Raw genomic sequence first — 7610 nt, 5'->3', positions numbered from 1 at the left:
GTTGGTTAACAATGCCAATGAAATCATGTTATAGGTATGCTTGTAATCATTAAGGATTGGAAAGTTTTTCAGGATACAAAAGAAATAGAGGAAAGCACAGGCAATCCTGTTTGACTGCTTTCCACTATACACTGGGAGATAAATGTACCTCAACAGCACAATAATCTAAAACGAGGCCAAATCTACACGAGTTGCTTTCCCTGACGGTGAATGTTACAGAGTGGCCGAGTTACAGTTTTGCCTTAAATCTACTTAAAATGTGGCAAAACCTGAAAATGGTTGTCTAGCAATGATCAACAACAAATTTGACAGAGCTTGAAGAATAGTTTTAATAAATGGGCAAATATTGCACAATCCAGGTGTGTAATCGCGGCCAATGGTGCTTCTACAAAGCATTGACTCTGGGGTGTGAATACTTACATAAATGACATCTGTATTTCATAGAATAAATTTGCTAAAATGTTTTCATGTGTGTAGATCAATTTAATCCATCTTAAATTCAGGCTGTAACAATGTGGAATAAGCCAAGGTGTATGAATACTTTCTAAAAGGCTTTCTCTAATTGATCCCTATATTCTGAACCAGTTCTCTCGATGTATTCTAGTGAGTCGGTCAACAATTCTAACAAAAAAGGTACACCATATTTAAAAGGGATGGCTTAAGAGTGTTAGGTTCTAATTCTCAGAGTAAAAAACTCAACGGACACTATGAAAGGTTAACCAAGTTTATTCTGCTCAGAGGGTCGATACAGCTGCATTCAGACAAAACATGTTTCCACCACAAGTATATATATACTCCAATGTGGGCACTTCTCTCCAGTCCTTACATCTTTTATGGTTCAACAGGAAGACAAACCATTGTTTCTCCCTTAAGGGGATCTGACTTGACCTCAACCCCCTTGATGCCTAATCCAAAGATCTCCACCCATATCCCCTACAGCAATCCTGTGACTTGTGACTTCCTACCATCCTGTACAGGACTCTCCAACCCTGGAAGAGAGAGAGGCCTGCTGGAGTCATGCGGTCCTGGTGCTTCCTGTAGAAATCGACAGTCTTAAATGTCCGCTGTGACAGATGCAGGAAGCGTGTTACTGTGAAATGAACAGATAGATGGTGGTCATGGAGCACAAATGATACTTGTATGTCCTGTTAGTCACCATGGTGATGGTCAGATGTCTTCATGGAAGTTGATGGTTCCTTCCTGTCTGAACAGGATAGACAAAGCGGTGAAAGCCGGTAGCCTTGGCAGGGATCGGGGCCAGATATTGACACAGGTCCTCTCCTGACGTCACAGCCCCACCTGGGATGTTAATCGCCCGGTTTCTTTTTTGCGACCAATTTGTGATTGTCGTCATTTCAAATGGTAATTAAACTAATCTTCATTAATTAAAAACAGATTATCTTTAAAGGGTCATTATCTTAATCAACATATTGGTGGTGGAAGGAGTTCGTTACGGGCAATTCCACAGTAACAGAGTGATGTTGAGACACTGCAAAGTTAAACAAACCATACAACTAACTATGCATAAGGACTACTTAACAATTTCCACCAAAGTTTTACAAACACACATGAAGGACAGTGCAGATACAAAGTTTGATAACAGAATGACGGTTTGTGCTGTTGGTACCGTCATTCTGTTACCAAACTTTGCATCTGCACTGTTCAAGTAAAGGTATTTTTGGTGGAAATTAAGTCATACTTGTGCATAGAGTTGTATGGTTTGTTTAACTTGCAATCATGGGTTTTTGTTTGGTATACATTTAAAAAGTGTAAAATCAGAGTCTCCGCATTATTCTGTTACTGTGGAATTGCCCTTACCCCCAGACAATTTAAATCACTTACACGTTTGACAAAAGCACAATACAATAATCATTATTGCAATACTCACACCAGCCAGTGCACACACTCCCCTTCACTATCCAGCAGATGCTCATCTGAAATGAAGGAATCATTCAGTAAATATTTCTTTAGTCATACATTCGCATGGGGACACAGTGCCACCATGTGGACATGTTAAGAACTGGATTACAAAACTTGTATTCTCATATGGTGTACGAGTGTCTTACCTGGGCTGGTGAGCAGCAGTGTCCATAGGGAGCCCTACTCTGCCACAAAACTGACCTGAGGTGCTACAGAAGCCTGTCACACACAGAGGAGGGCAGGTGAAATAGAAGAAAGACCCAATCAGCATTCAGAGCTAAAAAATTATCTGAACAAAGATACGATAACTGTCGCCGTATCTGTCATAAACTACTGTATGCCCTACGATCCATTTCTGTTACCTCTTTGGGCATCAAGTGATTCCCATAATGTACTTGTGCTGAGCTGTCTTGGTCGTAGCTGACGCGCAGTGTGACCCGGGGGACGAAGTAGGCCATGGGGAACAGATCCTTGAAGATCCCATAGTGATCCGCAAGCCTCTGGACGTGGTACGGGTCACTTGTCTCCTCCCAGCCTGCTTTCACCCGATCCAGGGGGATGTTGACTGGAAAAACAACAAAGCCTAACCTCATAAGGTGAATTGCTGACACCTACTGTACAGGGTAGTAAAAAATACCCCCAAAACAAAATGTTTTGGATTAACAAATTCATACTAATTATCAAAAATCTAAATCACTAAGCAAATTCACGCTACTACCCTGAATTTATAAAAAAAAAAAAAAATCCTTCAGTCGGATTTAAATGTCTATTCAGATCCCAACACAGGCTCATGAACCTGGGAGAGTGGAACCTCTTCATTCAGTACCCCCTGTAACATTTCAGCTGTAAAGTCCTGGAGATCCAGAAATCTATTTGTCGCATTCACAATGTCTAGCTAATTAGAATGTTTTTATTAGTTTGACTAGTGCAATGTATCACTTGCGCTATAAACTCAAAAGTCCGTCTTCATTCTTAGTGTGTCGGGATCCTTCTCCTGCATGGCATTCACTGCAGACTGTGGGGACATCCACTAGCATCTAATCTCTACTCACTCCTTCAGCTATTTTCACTGCCTTCACATAGGAGACCTGCTGGATCGCCCTGATCCTAGCTACTGCAACCTCCATCCTTACAGGTCACTCCGGGAACGTGATTCCAATCACAATTACAGCAGCATGTTTCATCTGACCCTTCAACTACTGCATATTTATTCCTTAGACAAAACACTTGCCAAGTGTCCAAACGTTTTACAATTGTAACACTGCAGCGGCTTCTGTGCATACGGTGTCACCGTATATTTCTCATACATAAGGTTTACATTAAGTCGGGAGTACCACTTCGTCAAATGACAGTAAAACTGATGCGCAAATAAGCCTATCGTTCGATTAAAGCGACGTGCGTCTACCACTCCTGGAACGTTATTATTAAACCACACATCCTCTATGTCAAACGAGAACCAATGTAAAGACAGTTTCAAGTTGGATATTTGCGCTTTCAAACCACTTGAGCCACAGACTCCAAATAAGTGTCATGATGTTGAAAAAATTGCGCACAACAGCACACGATTTGGACATTAATTCACTTTCCAAAGGTAATAAGCATGTGGAAATGTGAACAGCATTTTGTATTCCTAATTGAATTAGTTAGAGAGCGTAAACAAAGTACAAACTCCTTTTTACATTTGAATTTCAATAGCTCCTTGGACATGTGACCTGACTTCAAACAAGGTTCAGAATATACCCTGACTACCCTTCTATATTGCACATCCTTTAGTTTGTCCATTTATCTCACGTTTACATGATTTTTTTACAAATTCAACATTTCAATAGCTCCTTGGTCATGTGACCTACTGACTTAAAACAAAGTTCAGAATGTACACTCAGTGGGCCTACACATTGCACACCCTTTTGTTTGTCCATTTTCATCTCACACGATTTTACAAACTTTCAATGTTTTTCAATGTTTCTAATTTCAATAGTTCCTTGGTCATGTGACCTCCTGACCTCAAACTACTTTCAGAATGTCCACTGACTACACTTCTATATTGCACACCCTTTAGTTTGTCCATTTTCATCTCACAATTTTACATGAATATTTCAAACTTCAATATCTCCTTGGTAATGTGACCTACTGACCTCAAACTACTTTCAGAATGTCCACGGTATAAGGGCACAAGGCGAGACCCAAATGCAGACATAGGAGGCAGATGGTTGAGCTCCGATAATTATTATAAGAAAGGGAGTAGGCAAAGGGAGGTCGGGGACAGGCGAGAGTTCATAAACCAGGTCAGAGTCCAAACAGTACCAGACGATAGGCAGTCTCGAGGTCAAGCCAGGCAGGGGTCAGAAACCAGATCAGAGTCCAAAACAGTACAAGGGGATAGGCAGGCTGATAGTCAGAACTGGCAGAGTGGTCAGGCAGGCGGGTTCGGAGTCAGGACAGGCAAGGGTCGAAACCAGGAGAACTAGAAACAAACAGACTGGGAAAAGTAGGCGCAAGGAAAAACGCTGGTTGACTTGGCAAACAAGACGAACTGGCACAGAGACAGGAAACATAGGGATGTATACATTGGGGATAATAAGCGACACCTGGAGGGGTGGAGACAATCACAAGGACAGGTGAACCAGATCAGAGTGTGACACACGGACTGGCGCCACGAGGCATCCAGTGCGGTAACGCGACCGATCGCGTAAAAGCTGGCGGGAGCCCCGGGGAGTGTTCTCTTTTCTTTGTGATGGGCAGGGCGCCCTGGAATGGGTTTGCCCCGAGAGAGGGGCCCAAGCCCTGGAAAGCGTTGTGGTTTCGGAGGCATCCGGTGAACTCTCCCTGGCCCTTGAAAATCTGGGGGAGAGGGTGTAAATCTCATGCCGGGCCGTACCCATGTCCGCAGCAGGTCTCCAAGGTGAACAGCCTCTGGCATGTTATAACAATGTAGGTAAGGGAAGTTGGCAAAAAAGATCCGTAACTTCGGGATAAGGATTGGCTCTAAGGGCTGGGTCAGTCGGGCTGGGGTGCGAAGCGGGGCTGGGCTCGAGCCACATCTAGGGGAGCAGTCGCTCTGTCGCCCTCCTCTCGCCACCATTGGAAGTTCATTGTGCAGCCTATCTCGCGGTCTCTCGTGTGTGGTTTCGCAAGCGGCTGCGTGCAGGGGTTCGTCGGGGTGGTGTCCGTCGGCAGGGGTGTTGGGTCCGGTGGTTGGCGGCGGCAACTCTGGACGCGCGCCAGACCTTTCTCGCGGATCTCCCCAGACTACGGCACTCGCCGGCCCCCCACATTGTAGGTGGGGCAGTCTCCTCTACGCTCACTTGACTTGAGATGGAGACTAAACCCATTGGCCCTGCAGTGATAGGGCATTGCATGGATCTGGCTCATGCCCTACGAAGTGGGGAGAGGTATCTCCAGCTTGTCTGGGGAGGGAGGCCTACATCTGATGTGGGTAGTGCCATCCACGCTCTTTGATTTGCTGCGGAACCATAAAATGGACGGAAGAAGCCTAGGTTCCCACTGGGCACGGATCACTGAAAGTCAACTTGATGAAATTCAAAGGAACATACCCACCTGTCGCGGTCGCACTCAAATCACCCATTGGGTGACTGACCCCCTCATGTCAAAGTGAGGAATATCGATGAAGCGCTGGTAAAGGTGGAGGGCTGACTGGGCAAGCAAATGATTGAAAGGGGATGATTCTTTTCTGTTGCTTCTTCCAACACCCAGTTGATGGTGCCGCTAGATACTGCAAGAGGTATTTGGTTCTCAAGCCTATAAGTATTGCGCTGGCACTTGATGTCGATTGGGTAAAAAAAAAGCAGCTAATGTCCGCAGAAGGTTAGTAGCGGCAACTGATGTCCAGTTTGTAAGACAGAAAAGCCTCTGATGATACCACCGGACCTTACTCAGGGGCAGCACTCAGGCTGTGGAGGTTGGGGACTTAGTCTCTGAGCGGATAAAAGCGGACGGGTCACCAGGTGCACAGAGCTTGTTTCAGATTACCAGGTGCACAAGGAGGCCTCTAACAAGGTGGGGGGCACTCCCGAGTCCAAGCAGGGGCGGCCAGACTCGGGGGCTGGGGGCAGCACTCAGGCCATGGAGGTTGGAGTGGACTTAGTCTGTGAGCAGAAAAAAGCAGGCGGGTCACTAGGAGCACAGAGCTTGTTTCAGTTTACCAGGTGCACATGGTTCCTGACAGCAGGACTATAGATGTCTTAGTAATTCCAAGGAGTAAGCTATACTCTAAGGCCAAGGGAGAGGGGTGTTGACTGGGTAAGGAGAGTAGGTGTGGAGGCCTGGAGGTCTGTAGTTCCAGGGAGTAAGCTATACACTCTCAGGCCCAGGGAGAGGGCAAGCAGGCAGGCAGGGAGTGTAGGCCTAGAGGCCAGGAATCAGAGGTCACCAGGTCAATGGGGGCCTCCCTGGAGGTCAGGAAGCCCCCAGGGAGAAGGCCCAAGTGAATAGGTTTGTGAGTGACACTGTCCTTCAGAGGGGCAGAGCAGGCAAATTAATGTAAAATCGTGTGAGATGAAAATGGACAAACTAAAGTGTGTGCCATGTGTAGGGCCACTGAGTGTATATTCTGAACCTTGTTTGAAGTCAGTAGGTCACATGACCAAGGAGCTATTGAAATTAGAAACATTGAACAACATTGAAAATTCATGTAAAATTGTGTGAGATTAAAATGGACAAACTAAAGGGTGTGCAATGTGTAGGCCCACTGACTGTACATTCTGAACCTTGTTTTAAGTCAGTGGGTCACATGACAGAGCTATTGAAATTCAAAAATGTAAATAAATAATTAAAATAGTGCGAGATCGACAAAAAACATATATATATATATATATATAAATAAATAAAAATCGTGAAAAAAGTGTGCAATGTGTGTCTATGCCTTCGGGTTAGCTAGAACCAGTTTCTAACAGTTTAGGAGTAATTGAAATTTGACATGTTTGATTTGTCACTATGTTGATGGTCCCTAACTGCTGTTGGTGGACGTAAGGATTACAGGCGAATATCCGTCGAATATTCAACCTGAAACTGTCTTTACCTCGGTCAAACGAGACACCAGAGACAACACCTTTAACCGGTGATCTACTCTGAAAAGCATAGCTTTGCACATCATATGTCGACATCTTGACGAGCCAGAGAGCTCTCCTATTTTGCGATTTTGACACACGAAATCAACATCATACCGCTCATGAGTCCTGGTCACAATGACCGATTCCACTTTACCCAATTCGTTATTCACCATCTTCGAGACCGTAAACGGAGTCAACCTTGCTCGTGAATAGCACTCACCATAAACTGCTGTTGATTTCCAACTTTAGCCCCTTTTACTCTACTCTTCTTCTCCATCGTCCACACATTCTCACCAACTGTACTCGCGCCAAGAGAATCGCACAAGACCTCCACTTCCACCGGGCGCTGTCTGACTTTGGTGAATGAAGAAACGCAAACTGTAACATCCGGTAAGTGGGGATAGGTATGTGTAAGCGTACTTCGTCATCATGTGGAGCGTCTGCCATGTTCAAACCAACTCGGAAATCTCTGTCTTCCGACTTTTTAAAATGTATTTCTTATTTAACCTTTATTTAACTAGGCAAGTCAGTTAAGACCAAATTATTATTTACAATTACGACATATACTTGCCAAACCCGGACGACGCTGGAACAATTGTGCGCCGCCCTATGGTACTCCCA

General features: G+C 44.9%; 1 pseudogene; it reads right to left on the bottom strand.

Moving 5' to 3' along the window:
* Window positions 1–716: 716 nt before the first annotated feature.
* Window positions 717–4802, bottom strand: LOC120029648 (annotated as a pseudogene).
* Window positions 4803–7610: the final 2808 nt, after the last annotated feature.

This window comes from Salvelinus namaycush, chromosome 35 (assembly GCF_016432855.1).
Source record: "Salvelinus namaycush isolate Seneca chromosome 35, SaNama_1.0, whole genome shotgun sequence".
Taxonomy (NCBI): domain Eukaryota; kingdom Metazoa; phylum Chordata; class Actinopteri; order Salmoniformes; family Salmonidae; genus Salvelinus; species Salvelinus namaycush.
This window is presented reverse-complemented; position numbering and strand designations above follow the sequence as displayed.